Source organism: Nyctereutes procyonoides, unplaced genomic scaffold (assembly GCF_905146905.1).
Source record: "Nyctereutes procyonoides isolate TBG_1078 unplaced genomic scaffold, NYPRO_anot_genome, whole genome shotgun sequence".
Taxonomy (NCBI): domain Eukaryota; kingdom Metazoa; phylum Chordata; class Mammalia; order Carnivora; family Canidae; genus Nyctereutes; species Nyctereutes procyonoides.
Genome location: NW_026575131.1, coordinates 60,268 through 77,613, shown reverse-complemented (window position 1 = coordinate 77,613; position 17,346 = coordinate 60,268). Strand labels below are relative to the sequence as shown.

The window sequence follows — 17,346 nt, the reverse complement described above, 5'->3', positions numbered from 1 at the left end:
CCCATTCACCCCCACCCCCCGCCCTCCTCCCCTTCCACTACCCCTAGTTCGTTTCCCAGAGTTAGGAGTCTTCATGTTCTGTCTCCCTTTCTGATATTTCCTACCTAGTTCTTCTCCCTTCCCTTCTATTCCCTTTCACTATTATTTATATTCCCCAAATGAATGAGAACATATAATGTTTGTCCTTCTCCGATTGACTTACTTCACTCAGCATAATACCCTCCAGTTCCATCCACGTTGAAGCAAATGGTGGGTATTTGTCATTTCTAATGGCTGAGTAATATTCCATTGTATACATAAACCACAGCTTCTTTATCCATTCATCTTTCGATGGACACCGAGGCTCCTTCCACAGTTTGGCTACTGTGGACATTGCTGCTAGAAACATCGGGGTGCAGGTGTCCCGGCGATTCATTGCATCTGTATCTTTGGGGTAAATCCCCAACAATGCAATTGCTGGGTCATAGGGCAGGTCTATTTTTAACTCTTTTCCAAGATCTATAAAGAACTTATTAAACTCAACACCAAAGAAACAAACAATCCAATCATGAAATGGGCAAAAGACATGAACAGAAATCTCAGAGAGGAAGACATAGACATGGCCAACACACACGTGAGAAAATGCTCTGCATCACTTGCCATCAGGGAAATACAAATCAAAGCCACAATGAGATACCACCTCACACCAGTGAGAATGGGGAAAATTAACAAGGCAGGAAACCACAAATGTTGGAGAGGATGCAGAGAAAGGGAACCCTCTTATACTGTTGGTGGGAATGTGAAATGGTGTAACCACTCTGGAAAACTGGAGGTTCCTCAAAGAGTTAAAAATAGTACAGTATTTTTTAAGTGCAACCAGAACATGTTCATTTTCACTCGACAGTGTTATGAAAGGCATGGAGAATATGGACCCTAAACTCATGGGATTCCACCCTAATACTGGTACTTGGTAGTAGTGGAACCATGAGCAAATCACTTCCTTTTAGAGCCTGTTTACTGTTTGTTAAATAATAAACACTAGTCATTGGTCTTTGCAGTTTTAAAATAAGCTGGCTGTATAGTTGTCAGCTGTTAGGTTAAAAGAACAGCAAAAATTTACTACAGTCTCCTCTCCACAGTTGTAGAAGGATGTACAGATAATAGAAGCTTTATTTTTTAGGTGTATGTCTACAAAACCAGAAAAAATGTCCCCTTATGAAGTTGAAAGAATTGCAAGTTTAAAACTGTAAAGATGCAATGAGCATAATCTAAAACTAGGAAGACTCTGCCTTCTCATGTTATGTATAGTTTAGTAGCTAAAGGTGCAGACTTTGGAATCAGTGATAGGTGTTCTGATCCCAGATCTACCTCTCACCAACTTGTCAAGGTTGGTCAGGAAGTGAGGAAATGCTGAGTCTTTCTCCCTTTTATCATCGATAAAAACCTTTCTTAAGAGAAGGGAGGGATGCTGTGCAGTCAGTACTACAGGTGCTCACTAGCTTCCTCTGCATGTCTTTAAGTCCAGCCCTTTGAGAAGGCCTTAAACCAGTATTTTAAACTTCTAAGTCCTTGGCTCAAAATCCACCTGGGAACACTTAGAAAGAATCTGCCCATTTGTAAATGCAGTTGCCCCTCTTTCTTTGTCTATGGTGAATTCCTAAGCCTAATGTCATTTGTTTTATGCATATAAGGATTATTGTTATCCCATTCAATTCTTATAACATTTGTACAAGAAAATTGTGTCTTGGGGTTAGGTGACTGGCTACTTAGTGATTGGAGTCAGGATTTGAACTCAGATCTGAGGTTTAAGTCTGTGCTTTCTTCATTATACCACAGTGCCTCTGCCCATCATGATGGTTCTATATGTGAGCAGGAGACCAGTTGTGATTCTCCTGAGTAGACACCTCTGTGAAAGGACATTGTATCTAAATAATTATTTGATCATGATTTCATAAGGAAGATGCTATCTGTCTTCCCTAAGTTTGATTTATGGCTTGTCCCTGCACCTTGTAATTTAGTTTGAAGGATTATATATTTCTTCCTTGCTGTTACTGGAGACAAAGAAGCAGAAGGTTGTAAAGGGTATAGTGTGAAAAGAGATTGTTTGGTTTTGTCCTATTTTTATAGGATTGGTACATGGAATTTTGTGATGTAACAGTCCATCTTTGTTTGTATGGTTATTCAAAAGAAGGTTGCTGGATTCAGGGATAGGACTGTTTTATCACTGTTGAATAGGCACTTCCCTAAGAGTCTATGTGGACACAAGGGTAGAATAACCCACATATGGCAGTGGGTTACACTACTATAATACTAAGGGTCCTTCCATCATTTTCTTCTTGTCACATGTCCTTCTAAAATTAAGGGAAGCATTTGTAATTAGCATCCCATGCCTTTTGTCATGCCAGCCATCCTCACCTGCTGATTACCTATGTAGAAACTCCATGACTAATGTCTACTGGTGGCTGAAACTAAGAAAACAGTCAGTTGGCTTCTTTATACCTGTCAGAGGTTGTATTTTGAGCATTTATTATTACTGAGCAGAGTTGTTGATGCTTCCTGTATTTACTGAGCAGGTATTCTCTAACCAAAACAATTTCCTATCACTGTGTCATAGTGCCTGAGATTCTTCCTTCAAATAGGCTCTCTTTTTCATCTTAAAAGACTTTTGTGATCTTCAAAAGTAAATACCTTCTGGAAGGATGCTGTGCCATGTCAAACCCAGAAATCTGAATACAGATCTTCACATATCTTACCCCAGGCAAGGTAAGATAATAGACCCTCACCCGTTTTCTAAGCTGATACTTTTCTCAAGCTGCACAGGTAAATGCTGATAAGTGGTCCTCATACCCTTTCAGATAAATATTCTGTAGTATAATGTGAACTGATCATCCACCTTCCTCCAGGGACACTTTCGAGACTACCAGCTGTTTACTTCGGTCAGACTTGAATTATGTAGTTCTTATCATACTTTCAGGCTTTTTCATGACACACTCTGCATTCAGGATGTCTCTGTGTTTTTTCCAGTTACCTGTGCTAATGGAAACCAGTGCCTCCTCTGCGGCTACGCATTTGTTAGTTTTGGTCTCCCTCAACTCATTTACCTGAGTTTATTTCCATTTTCCCCTATTTTCCATCAAAAACCCATTGCTAGACTACTGTGTATTGCCTATCCCTTTTTTTGTTATCTACTGGCTTCTTGTGCACTCACACTTATTCATTTATGTTTTTAGTACCCTGAATATTCTTGAGGAATATGAAGAGGTGATATTTTTTAGCCACAGACATCCTGGTTGTGTAGAATTGCTCTTGTGTGGAATAGGAATATATATGTATCCTTTTAGTTGAGAAAGTGTGAAATAAAATCTCATTTTTTATAGCTTTGATTGAAGAGAAATATGAAAGACAAAGAATCTGCATAGAGAGAAGAGTTTCTCCTTAGGTTTAGAGATATATTTTATTGGTGGTGTGTACTGTATTAGGTCTTACTTGGAACTGAGAAGAAAATCAAACCAAAAAGGGGCTTAAATAGCTGAATAATTCTGTTGCATTTAAATCCTATAAGACTAAATTTTATTTTAGTTCGGTATCCTCAGTGACAGACTTCTTTTTTTTTAATTATTCCATTTAATATAAATAAATAAAATAGTATGCTCATGTTGTTAGATTTTTTTCTGAAACTGATTGTCTTTAATCACCTCTGATGTTATAAAACTGTTTTTGCAGGACATAGTTATAATTCCTCCAATAAATTCTGTTGTCATTCACTTGTTATAAATACCACTGAATTTTTTTATCTTGTTTCCTTTGTTCAGAGTGGGAAGAAAACAGTTCAGTTTGCTTTTCTTTAAGCAGCTGTTTTTGGAATGATGTGATTTTGCTTGTTTCTGATTTAAACGCAACACAAAGCTTGTTCTTTTCATACTCCTACTACATAAATCAGAGCTCCCTAGCCAACAGAAAGTGTCCTATAATTTCCTTAGAGGAATTGTTTAGCCAATTATTATCCGAGTCCCTTTCTCTGGGCCCATCTGTGTTTCAAATCTTTACCATTCCGTAGACCTCAGATGGATATATAAAACCAGGCTTGTTCCCTGAAGTCTGTTTCTGCTCCAGAAAGTATGTTTGTGAGTGGTATAAAGTGGTATAAAGGAGATAGCAGACTCCTTTCTGGGCATCATAGATAAGAACCTGACTAGTTCCCACTCTTCCCACTGACCATTTAAATGTACATGGTACAGTTTGACCACAGGGATTGTAGACCTGCAAAACCTGTAACCAGTCTCTGAAACTAAGGCCAGTGGATTCCAAATTTGGGAATCACAGGAGGTAACAGCACACACACAGATCAATTTCCAAGGCCCGCCAAATGTGGGCCAAGGTCCAGGAGTCTATATAAAACAACACTTTTGCAGTGGGAATTGAAAATTTTTCATTAGGAGCCTTGACTCTTTACCTGACTACTGTGATGATAGTCCATTTTTCCCTCAGAAGAACCTATAAATTATAAAATTATTAAGACATATACCAAAGTTTGTATAACCATGACAAATTAGCAACCAGTTTATGGAGTATGAAATAAAATGCTGTCACATTTGCAGTCTGTTTTACCACAAAATTGAGCAGAGATTAATGTCCTTAAAAGGCATAAAAGAACAGTAAGGCAAACTAGATAATTATAAAGCCCTTTGGCTGCAAAACAACCTAGAAATTCTGGATTAAGTTTAAACATTCTTTTCAAGGGCTTTTGAGAAGGTGAGGTAAACACACAGAGCCTAAAGTAAATAGGAGGTGGAAGTCAGAAAGGTAAGTGGGTGATGATACTTTGGGTGCTGTGAGGCAGTTTGATAATATTGGTCACCAAGGGACATAGATTTTACCTGCTGCAAGTGCAGAATTTGAATCTGTGGTCTTGCAAGAGGTGGAGAATTGGAAGTGAGATTTCCATAAGAACCCCAGATGTGTACTATACTCCCAGTGAAAGCATGCATTAGGAAAAGGTCAACCAGGAGCAGAGGAAAACATCAAGGAAGCTTGTGAGTTTTGTCATGGACTTTAAGTAGAAAATAAAAGCCTCTAATAATTAGTAGTCATGAGTCAATCCTCATGGTAATTTAGAGTTCAAATTTAGAAAACTCTAAACCAAGAAAGTAATATAAAATTATGTATGCACATTTCCAAGTATTCTTGAATGGTTATTTAAAAGTTAGTGAATTTTTAAAAACTGAGTTATCTAATTAAACTGAGTTAATTAATTAATTAAACCACATACATTTGGAAAATAAACACATTTCTAAATAATCCATGATTTGAAGAAAACTTAATGAGAATGAGAAAATACTTAAACATGAATAAAACTGAAGGAGAGACTCCCTCTTCTGGCCATGTTAGAGTCAGAGGGACCAGAATTACATTCCTACCTGAAACAAGAATCCCAGACAAAATATATGAAACAATGATTTTGGTCCTATTGATATCAGTAACAAAAATCAAGGATTTTTGATTTCTGATATAGAGAAACAAGTTAAGTGAGCCATATGTGCCCCAGTTTATTGCCTTAAGAAAGTCCCCAGGCGGGCAGTCCCGGTGGCGCAGCGGTTTAGCGCCACCTGCAGCCTGGGGTGTGATCCTGGTAAACTCGGGATCGAGGCCCACGTCAGGCTCCCTGCGTGGAGCCTGCTTCTCCCTCTGCCTGTGTCTCTGCCTCTCTCTCTGTGTGTCTCTCATGAATAAATTAAATTAAATTAAATTAAATTAAATTAATTAAAAGAAAAAAAAGTCCCCAGGCATCCCCAGGCAGTAGCATAGGGAGAGGGAGCTGGTGGAGTCTGGTGAAATTCCTGAGTTGAGAGAGGAGAATCCAGGAAGACCAAGGCAGGTAGGGTTCACAAGATAGTACTGGAGGAGAGAGAACTATGCAGAGATTTCTGGAGATCTGTGAATGGTCAGGATATTCAGCAGAGTACTGATGGGCACATTATATGAGGAAACTTATCTAAGGCCAGGGGGGCGGCGGGGGGAACATTCCAAAGGATTGGAGTGAACAGTTCCAGGCACAGAAACAAGGTAAGAAATACTGTCTTGCCATGAGTCAGACACAATTCCTTTGTGCATTGGGTAAACTACTCAGAAGGGTCTTGCCTCTGTAGTGTAGAGCAATAAACCTAGAATAAATCTGAAGAAAATTACTCCAAGGTGCATCACAAATTTCTCAAAAACAGTCAAGAGAAAATTATAAAAACAGTGCAGAGGAAAAAGATAGGGATTACAACAGGTTTCTTTCTTTCTTTTCTTTCTTCTTTCTTTCTTTCTTTCTTTCTTTCTTTCTTTCTTTCTTTCTTCTTTCTTTTCTTTCTTTCTTTCTTTCTTTCTTTCTTTCTTTCTTTCTTTTCTTTCTTTCTTTCTTTCTTTCTTTCCTTTTCTTTTTCTTAAGATTTTATTTATTGGGAACCCCCGGTGGCTCAGCGGTTTAGCGCCACCTTCAGCCCAGGGCGTGATCCTGGAGACCCGGGATCGAGTTCCACATCCGGCTCCCTGCATGGAGCCTGCTTCTCCGTCGGCCTCGCTCTCAAATAAATAAATGAATGAATGAATGAATAAATAAATAAATAAAATCTTTATTCATGAGAGACACACACAGAGAGAGAAGCAGGCTTCCTGCATAGCTTTTTAAAAAAGCTTAAGTTATCTACACCCAATTTGAGCTCAAACTCAAAACCATGAAATAAAGAGCTGGATGCATTTCTCCTTGAGCCAGCCAGGTGCCCCTGTCTTACATTTTGGACTGTTGTGTTGGGCTGTCCTGTGCATTATACGAAACTTAGCAGCACCCATGGCTTCTACCCACTAGATGCCAGTATCACTATACCTCAGTTGTTTCAAAAATATCTAGATATAGCCCCCAGGGGAGAACCATTACTAAGTAAGTTGAGTACCACTGCTATACAGAAAATGGTATAATGTCACTTGAAGGTAGACTGATGAAGATCCCAAAGCAATCATTAAAATAAAACGGGATCCCTGGGTGGCGCAGCGGTTTGGCGCCTGCCTTTGGCCCAGGGCGCGATCCTGGAGACCCGGGATCGAATCCCACGTCAGCTCCCGGTGCATGGAGCCTGCTTCTCCCTCTGCCTATGTCTCTGCCTCTCTCTCTCTCTCTCTCTCTCTCTCTCTCTGTGTGTGACTATCATAAATAAATAAAAATTAAAAATAAAAAAAAAACAAAACAGGGACACCCGGGTGGCTCAGTGGTTTAGCCTCTGCCTTCCATTCAGGTTGTGATCCTGGGGACCTGGGATTGAGTCCCGCATCGGGCCCCCTGCTTGGAGCCTGTTTCTCCCTCTGCCTATGTCTCTGCTTCTCTCTGTATGTCTCTCATGAGTGAATAAATAAAATCTTAAAAAAAAGTTTTAGTTATTAATAAAAAGATAAAATTGCATAGAATTATATAACCACCAATTAGCATATCCAAAGTTGGTGAACCTGAATGAGCTCTGTGGATTGTACCATTCAATTTCCTGGTTGAATTGATAGATATTGTGCTCTAGTTATGCAAGATGTGACCATTGGACGAAGCTGGGTGAAAGATACATAGGAATTCACCGTACTTTTTAATTTCCTGTTATTTTCCCCAAAAAAAGTTTTAAAAAGAAAAATAAATATGACTGATTGCAGCTTAATTCCATCTTATGAAAAAAAATTCCACTTATGTATGCTATGAACATATGTGTAATTATATATTTTAAAAAGCTATTTGATAATGGAAAGTTTACAGCATCTAAAGTGCTCATACTCCTAACTCTGGGAAAGGAACTAGGGGTGGTGGAAGAGGAGGTGGGCGGGGGGTGGGGGTGACTGGATGATGGGCACTGAGGGGGGCACTTGATGGGATGAGCACTGGGTGTTATTCTATATGTTGGCAAATTGAACAGCAATAAAAAATAAATTTATTAAAGAAAAAACTTAAAGGGCTCATAAAGTTATTCCAAGTAAATCCAAAAGAAGTTAATGAAGTTAGTTTTTTCCATGCTATCATACTGAGTTAATAAAATATGTTTTATACACAAACAGGTCATTTCCTAATGAAAAGGGGTCAATTCATCAAGAGTACCTGATCTTAAACATTGATATATTTAAAAGCAGTTTTAAAATACACAGAGTAAAAACTGATAGAACTGTAAGGAGAAATAGACAAGCCCACGTACATAATAGATTTCAATACATCTTTCTCAAATGATAGAATATATAGAAAACAAAGATACAGATCTGAGCAATACTACCAACCAACTTGACCAATAGACATTTAACACTAGCCAGCAACAACAGAACATACCACCATGGAATTCAATTAGAATTGGTAACAGAGGGGATCCCTGGGTGGCGCAGCAGTTTGGCACCTGCCTTTGGCCCAGGGCGCGATCTTGGAGACCCGGGATCCAGTCCCACGTCGGGCTCCCTGCATGGAGCCTGCTTCTCCCTCTGCCTGTGTCTCTGCCTCTCTCTCTCTCTCTCTCTCTCTCTCTCTCTCTCTCTCTCTCTGTGACTATCATAAATAAATAAAAATTTAAAAAAAAGAATTGGTAACAGAAAGATCCCTGTAAATCCTCAACTATTTGAAACTAAATTACACAAATGAAATCTTGACTCCAAAGATGAAATTAAGAAATATATATAGAAAGCATTTTGAATTGACTCAGAAAATAAAAACATCAAAATTTATGGAACATTGTTAAAGCAGTAGAGAGACATTATAGCACTAAATGTGTATTAGAAAAGAGGAAAGGTTAAGCAACTAGAATAAGAGCAAATTAGAATCAAAGTAAGAAGAAATGAAATAATAAGGTCAGAGTGGAAGACTTAAAAACAGGAAATCTATAGAGAAAATCAATGAAAGCCAAAATGATTATTTTTAAAAAATCAATAAATTTGATAAACCTCCAGCAAGATTAACTAAAGAGGAGACTCAAAGTACCAGTATCAGATTGAAAAAGATGATATCAATTAGATGAGATTCTTACACCAATTAAAGGGATAAATTGCGTGATGGTTAACTATTTTGAACTTGTCTGGGCTAAGAGATGCCAGATAGTTAAGATATTGTTTCTGGGTATGTGTGAGGTTATTTCCAGAAGAGATTAGCATTTGAATTGGGAAACTCCTGGAGTTAGGAAGGGTTCCAATAGTTTGGTTGATTGGCTGAAACACAAACCAAAAGATAGTCCCCTGTGAATGAAATGGAAATGCCCAATCTCCCTTTAATTTGGAGGAAGGAATTTAAAGGCTTAGAGAGGGACACCTGGGTGGTTCAGTGGTTGAATGTCTGCCAAAATACAAATATTGGCTCAGTTGATGATCCTAGGGTCCTGGGATCCAGTCCTGCACCGGGGTTCCCCAAAGGGAGCCTGCTTCTCCCTCTGCCTCTGCCTCTTTGTGTCTCTCATGAAATAAATGAAATCTTAAAAAAAAAAAAAAGGCTTAGAGAGATTGCAATGTTCAGAGTGGACTTGTCATTTAAACTGTACTCACCAACCCTGGGTGTGTCCATAAGATGAACTTCTTGTCTTTCAGCTTCTTTAAAAGACATAAAATTACATAAAATAATAATTATGATAATAATAGCACCAAGAGGGGGAAGGAAATAGAGCTATGCAGGCAGCAGTTCTGTATCTCACTGGAAGTTACTATAAATCTGAAGTAGATTCTCATAGCTTAAGATATAAAGAACAACCACTAAGTAATAATGTAAAAATTGCAGTGAAAAAAATCATTAAGGGAATTAACATACTAGAATATTCATTTAATGCAAAAGAAGGAAGATAAGAGAAACAAGACATGAGATGTATGAAAAATAAATAAAATGGAAAATCAAACTATACCAATAATAACATTACTTTTTTTAATTTAAATTCAATTTACTTATAGTGTACTGTTAGTTTCAGGAGTAGAATACAGTGATTCATCAGTTGCATATAACACCCAGTTGCTCATGACATCAAGTGCCCTCCTTAATGCCCATCACCTAGTTACCCCATCCCTCTACCCCACTCCCTTCCAGCAACCCTCAGTTTGTTTACAGTTAAGAGGCTCTTATGGTTTGCCTCCCTCTCTGTTTTTATTTTTCCTTTCCTTCCCCTATATTCATCTGTTTTGTTTCTGATATTCCACATATGAGTGAAATCATATGGTATTTGTTTTCTGACTGACTTGTTTTGCTTAGCATAATACTCTCTAGTTCATTCTACAGTGTTGCAAATGGCAATATTTCATTCTTTTTGATGTAATGTTCCATTGTATATATACGTAATACACTTATCCATTCATCTATTGATGTACTTTTTCCATATTTTGGCTATTGTGAACATTGCTGTTATAAACATTGGGGCGCATATGCCCCTTCAAAACACTATTTTTGTATCCCTTGGATAAATAGAGTACACACCAATAATGACATTGAATATGAATGGGTTAAGCAATCGAATAAAAAAAGGAGAGAAGTTAGACTGGATAAAGAAACAATATATGTATATATTTCTATAGGAGACCCACTTTAGTTTCAAAGATACAAATAGATTAAATGTAAAAGGATAGAAAAAGATCTATCATGCAAAAAGCAATCATAAGAAAACTGGAATGGCTGTACTAATAACAGACAAAATAGACTTTGCAACAGGAAAAAGGTCATTAAAGATGACGAGGCACATCTCATAATGATATAAAATGAGATGAGTTAATCCATCAGGAAGATAAGACAATTATATATGCATCTAATAAAAGACTCCCAAAATATATGAAGGAAAAACTGATAGGAACGAAAAAAGAAATAGACACTTTAATTAGTTGGAAACCTAATTTTCAGGAATAGATGGAACTGCAGGTATTATGCTAAGTATAAATAAATTGATCAGAAAAAGAATTCTATGGTTTCACTCATATGTGGACTATAAGAAATAGTGTATAGTGTACAGGAACATAGGGAGGGAGGGAAAACTGAATGGGGAAAAATCAGAGAAGGAGACAAACCATGTGAGACTCTTAACTCTGGGAAACCAACTGAGAGTTGCTGAAGGGGAGCAGGTTGGGGGGTGGCGTAATTGGATGATGGGCATTAAGGAGGGCACGTGATGTGATGAGCACTGGGTGTTAGATGCAACTGATGAATTATTAAATACTAATACATTACTAAAACTAATGATATACTATATGTTGGCAAAATGAATTTAAATAAAAAGAAAAATCAGGGAAGATCAACAAGGAAATGGAGGACTTGAACACTTTATGCAAAGAGACTTAACATACAACTTTAGGACACTCCATCTAAGGACAGCATAATATACATTTCTCTCAAGTTCACATAGAACATTCTCCAGGATAGACCATATAGTAGGCCATAAAACGAATGTCAATACTTTTAAAAGGATTGAAATAATAAAGTATGTTCTCTGACCATAATGCAACTTAACTGCAACACTCTCTAAAAAACAAAACAAAACAAAAAAACCCTCAAGAATATTTATAGGAACAAAATATACCCATCCCTCAACAAAATAAAATTCAAAATATATAGCATACACTTATTACCAGGCATGCAAACAACAGGAAATACAACCTGTATTTACAGACACACAAAAATCAATCAATCAAAACTGACCCGGAACTGATACAGGTATTAGAATCAACCATCAAGGATATTAAAACGGTTATAACTATAAATCACATAATCAAAAATCTAGAGGAAAGATAGAACTTTCAGACATAGAAGAAATTAAAAAGACCCAAACTGAACTTCTGGACATGAAAATTACAATGTCTGAGATAAAAAATACATTGGATGGAAATTTCCGCCTGATAATTTTACCACACTCATTACATTCATAGTTTCTTTTCAGTGTGGATTGTTAATGCCCACTAAGGGGTGAGTTCTGCTTAATAGATTTGCCACATTCACCACATAGAGTTTCTGCACCGTCAGAACTCCTTGATGCTCAAAAGGAATATTAGGATGTTCCCAAAGTTCTTTATATTCAGCAAATCCATATTTTTGTGTTCTTAAGATTCCTTGTCCATTACTTCCAAGAATCACTTTCCAGTCTACTTCCTTCTTAATGTGAGAGTTGGCTTCTAGTTTCTCTAGAATATCTTTTTGGGCATCTAGCTGCTTCTGATCCCCCAGGAACCATCTCACAGAATCCTCCTGATGTACCATTAGATGATTCTGATCTTTTAGATATTTCCTTCTTTGGAGCCAACTGTTAACTCTGCATCCAGTTCTCATCTGCTGCCAAAAGGCTACTTTTTGTCCTGTGGTGAAAACAGAATCATCGAGAGACCTATACTTCTAAACAAAAACAAAAGCCTTCACATTATTGGTAAGGAATGAAGTGACACATTGAGAACAAGAGGGAAAATTGGAAAGAGCTCATTTTTTTTTCTTCAGGGACAGAAAAAAATAGAAAAGGGAAAGTTGATCAATTCAGGGGAGTAGAAGAGATATCAGGACAGACAAATGTTGAACCATCACAGTCAAGTTAGAAGGGCAATTGAAAAGCAAGAGACAAGGTTGTGGTGTGTGATCTTACAGAAGTAAGGTCCTTAGTAAAATGATTAACTCTAAGGTCCTTTCCAACCATGACATCATATAGTACCACGGCTCTCTGTTGGGGAGACAAAGAGGTAGCAAGCACCTCAAGTCAAATATGGGAAATTACAGAGTAATCATGGTAATGGTTGTGAAACATGAAAATGTTGATTCTTTTCATCAAGTTTTACCCTGTGTACCAGGGCCACATACTGTTTTGCATTTTAGTATGTGAGAAGTTGAAGATATCTGAATCCTTGACTGTTAAGCCCACCTTCTCCATAGTTGATTACTGTCCTTGTCTAGTCACTCACAGAATCTACCTTGCCTAAAGGCCTCTTCCAGAAGGCTTTCCTGATCCAGTTTTGGCTGAGGGGAAGCTGGGGTAACCATACTTTTTGTCAAGTGACCCTACTTATTCCATAATGAACCACAGGTGATAGGACCAGAGCCAGGCACTAGATCCATGTATAACTTATCTCTAGGCTAATTATCAGCTTCTGCTATGACTTGTGTGTGTGTGGCGGGGGGGGGGGGGGGGGGGGGGGCAAAGCTCTGCCCAAACAGATATTTAATGACTGAGCCAACTGGAATACCTCTCTATGGAAATTCTGAATCAGAAGTAGAGCAAAAATAAGACAGTTAAAAGTAGGAACTGAGGGCAGCCTGGGTGGCTCAGCGGTTTGGCGCCTGCCTTCAGCCCAGGGCATGATCCTGGAGACCCAGGATCGAGTCCCATATCAGGCTCCCTGTGTGGAGCCTGTGTCTCCCTCTGCCTGTGTCTCTGCCTCTCTCTCTCTCTCTCTCTGTCTCTCCCTTTCTGTGTCTCTCATGAATAAATAAATAAAATCTTTAAAAAAAAAAGTAGGAACTGAAGATGAAATGATGTATGGAAAGAAGCTAAGCCGTTAGGAGCCACAGCAAATAAAGTATGATTTATTTGAACAGAAACTGAAATAAAGAACTTATTTGAGGGACAGAAGATTCTTCACAGTTGAGCAGCAGTGAGAAAAGTAGAGAGAAAACCAACATATATGTAGCAACTAAGTTACATTCACAGTGCAACACTGGCCTAAAGATTCATTTATTTTTGTTGTTGAGGCTCCCAGATTGCTATTCATGGGGGGTGCATTCTCCACAAGAACCTGTTTCTCACAGTGTCTTTTAACTGGTTGGGCTTGGATCTCTTCTCATAATGGTAAGAAATTTTAACCATAGACCTCTCTTTGACCAGGGATGCTTCCTTTTCCTCATTACTGTATCATGCAGGAGGATGAGATGTGTTAATAAAGCTTGCTAATATGTGTCGCTGTGTAAAGTCCTGTCTCTTTGAAGTTAAAGAATTGGCTCCTGGATCCTCTGGAACAAAATAATTAGTCTTCAATCAGACTGATACATGGGCGTTCACAAAATTGGGCATTGTGGAAGGACACACTCTTATTTGAATCTAAGATGTTGATTTTAAGTTTAGGTTTCTCCAAAAGCGGAGCCTAATGCCACAAGGACTTAGGAGTAGATAGGTTATTTGGGAGGTGATCCCAAGAAGCAGAAGGGAGGGAGCAGGAAGACTAAGATGGGCAACAGAGGAAAAGCCAATAAAGTGTGAGCTATTGAGTGGTTCCACTGTGAGCAACTAAGGCTCAATGTCACTTGGGGCCCCCTAAGAATCATGTAGGACAGAGCTGAGAATTTGCTGTCAAAGCACAGGAAGCTTGGGCATTTATGCACTAATTGCTATTTGTCATTCTTTTAGGGTTGCCCTTGAGGCTGTTATTTTCACCCACTTCTTCCAGGCAGTTCCTGAGACAGGGCTGGCAGAGCAAGCCCAGAGGCAAAACAGACTGAGATGTCACAATGCACACTAGAGATGGAAGGCTGTCAGGATGGATAGAACCATTCCTCAAGAGTCGCACGAAAATCACAGGTAGGCAGAGATGACTGTGGTAGAGAGCACAGATGGCATCTTCTTCTGGTAACAAGCAAAAGCTGCTTTTAATATTTGACTCAAAGAATTTAGTGTTTAGAAATAATCCCTTCCTCTGTGTAGTAACCCCTTCTGTTATTTTCCAGTACCCAAAAGAAAAGTATCTGCACAATGTGTTGGAATATGAAAGGCCTCAGTTACATTTTGCTCTGCTTCCCAGCCACTTCATTTTTTTTTTTTTAAGATTTTATTTATTTATTCATGAGAGACAGGCAGAGGGAGATGCAGGCTCCATGCCGGGAACCCGATGTGGAACTCAATCCCAGGACCCCAGGGCCAAAGGCAGGCGCTAAACCGCTGGGCCACCTAGGGATCCCATTCGCAGCCACTTCTAAGGCTAGGAAATACTAGACTGACTTCAGGACTACCGCCTTTGGGCCTCTCCAAAGCAGCGTACTCAAGAGCCACGACCCTCTAAATAGAAGTCCAGGGGGTACAGGGGAAGGTAGTAGGTCCAACTCATTTAGGAGGTAATTCAGCGCCCTGAGGGCCGGGCCATGTTAGTCACCTAGGCATCCTCCAAGTCTGGAGAGCCACAGCTCCCACGCCTCGGTTGGGAGGAGGAAAACCCCAGGGCTCAGAAGCTCGGCCACTCCCGCCTCCTCAGGCCAAAGCAAGGAATCCTAGAGCCGAGGCTTCGCAGGGAGAGGGCGGGCGGGCGAGCGGGCGGGGCTGGCGCCGCCGGAAGTGGCGGCGGCCGCCGGAAGTCGCGGTGCCGGCAGGGCGGCCATTGCCCGGGGCCGCGGCTGCCTTCGCGTGGGGTTTTTGTGTCCTCTGTCGGCGTCCCAGCGCCCGGGCGGCAGTGCCCGGAGCCAGAGGCACAGTGGGAATTCCCGGTGAGCGCGGTGGGCTCGCGTCGGGTGGGGTGGCGCGGAGGGCGGCCTGAAGCTCCCTCGGGCGGTGCTGACTCCCGGCGCGGTCCCCGCCACGCCAGCTTGGTGTTGGGTAGACGCCCTGGCCCTGGCCCTGGCCTGGCCCTGACCTGGGCAGGTGCTGGCTTGGGGCAGGTAGTGCAGACGGCACCTCAGAGCCGCGCTGTGCGTGGCGGGAAGCCGCCTCAGGAGCCAGGCCTTTCTGCTTTTCTTCAGTCTTCTCAGACTTACGGAGACAGCTTGAGACGTTCCCAGAGCGATGACAGCCAGACTCCTGGGGACTTCTTATTGTAGGATAAGAATAATCTCCATCTTTCAATTTCGTATGATATTTAAGAAGCGAACCTACATCACTCACACCACCATTACTTAAGGGAGTATGATTACAGCACAAGCAGGGAGGCTGAGGCGGAGGGGGGGGAGGGGGAAGCCGACCCCCCGCTGAGTAGGGCGTGGGACTTGGAGCTGGAGCCCCGCGCCTGGAGATCTGGACCTGAGCCTGAGGCCGACGCGACGCTCAACCGTCTGAGCCATGAGCCACCCAGGTGTCCCAAGGGGCCATATTTTAATGCTAAGTCCTGGCACCGTAAACTCAGAATGAAAGCCATTCTTTGCAAGAAAGGTTATTGCAAGCCTCTGTCAGTGATTATGTACGATTACTGTATTTTTCATTTTACAATTTGCCAGATTAAATCTTTATAATGAACTAGTGTTTGGAAACTATTACTTTAGAATGGATGTTGTTTGGCCTTAAAAAGTCCTTAGGTTGGTTTGGTTGGCTCTATATTTTGACGGTTAATGCATAATGCTGCTATAAACATCTGTGTGCAGATTTTGTATGGACATTTGTTTTTGACCAATACCAAGGAGCACAATTGCTAGATTGTGTGGAAAAGAGTTGTTTAGTTTTGCAAGAAATGCCGACCTATCTTCCAAAGTTCGCTGTACCATTTTGCATTTCCACCAGTAATGCATGAGAGTTCCTGTTGCTTCACATCCTCACCAGCATTTGGTATTGTCAGTCTTCTGGATTTTGGCCATCTTAATAGGTGTGTGGCAATACCTTGTTGTTTTAACTTGCATTTCCCTGATGACGTGATGTGAACCATCTGTTCATGTTCTTGTTTAGAACCTGTGCATCTTTTTTGGTAAGGTGTCTGTTGTTGTTGTTGTTGTTTTAAGATTTGTATTGATTTACTTGTGAAAGACACAGGCAGAAACACAGGCAGAGGGAGAACCCGGTTCCCCACATGAAGCCTGATGCAGGACCCCAGGATCATGACCTGATCCAAAGGCAGACACTCAACCACAGAGCCACCCAGGCGTCCACGGTGAGGTGTCTTAAAGTCTTTGGGCTATTTTTAAATTGAATTGTTTTCTTATTGTTGAGTTTTAAGAGTTCTTTGCATATGAAGTACACGATGGATAACAATTCTTTATCAGACATGCGTGTCTTTTGCAAATATTTTTCTCAGCTTGTGGCTTGCCTTCTCAAGCTCTGAACAGTGTTTTTCACACAGCAGAATTTTTAAAATTCTATCAAAGTCCAGCTTACTGTTTTTTTTTTCATGAATTACATCTTTGTGTTGTATCTAAAAAGTTATCACCATACGAAGATCATTTAGGTTTTCCCTTGTTATCTTTTACGAGTTTTATAAGTTTTGCATTGAGATCCATTTTGATTTAATTTTTGTGAAGGGTGGAAGATTTGTGTCTAGGTTTTTTTTGTTTTGTTTTTTGTTATTTTGCATGTGGATGTCCAGTTATACTGTCTTGGCACTATTTGTCAAAAAGACTCTCTTTGTTCCACCGTATTGCCTTTGCTCCTTTATCAATAACAGTTACTATATTTATGTGGATTTGTTTCTGGGCTCTCTATTCTGTTTCGTTAATTTGTCTATTATTTCACCAATACCACACTATCTTAATTACTATAGTTT

At 39.9% G+C, this 17,346-nt stretch overlaps 1 protein-coding gene across 6 annotated transcripts in view; it reads left to right on the top strand.

Moving 5' to 3' along the window:
- Positions 1-42: 42 nt before the first annotated feature.
- The window catches only part of ZNF197 (zinc finger protein 197), a 36,995-nt gene continuing 19,691 nt past the window's right edge, over positions 43-17,346 (top strand). The window contains exon 1 of one of the 6 annotated variants that reach the window (XM_055342993.1): positions 43-2,742. The gene's annotated coding sequence lies outside the window, so the exon portion shown is untranslated. The other 5 variants (XM_055342990.1, XM_055342989.1, XM_055342988.1 and 2 more) reach the window with 5 other exon arrangements.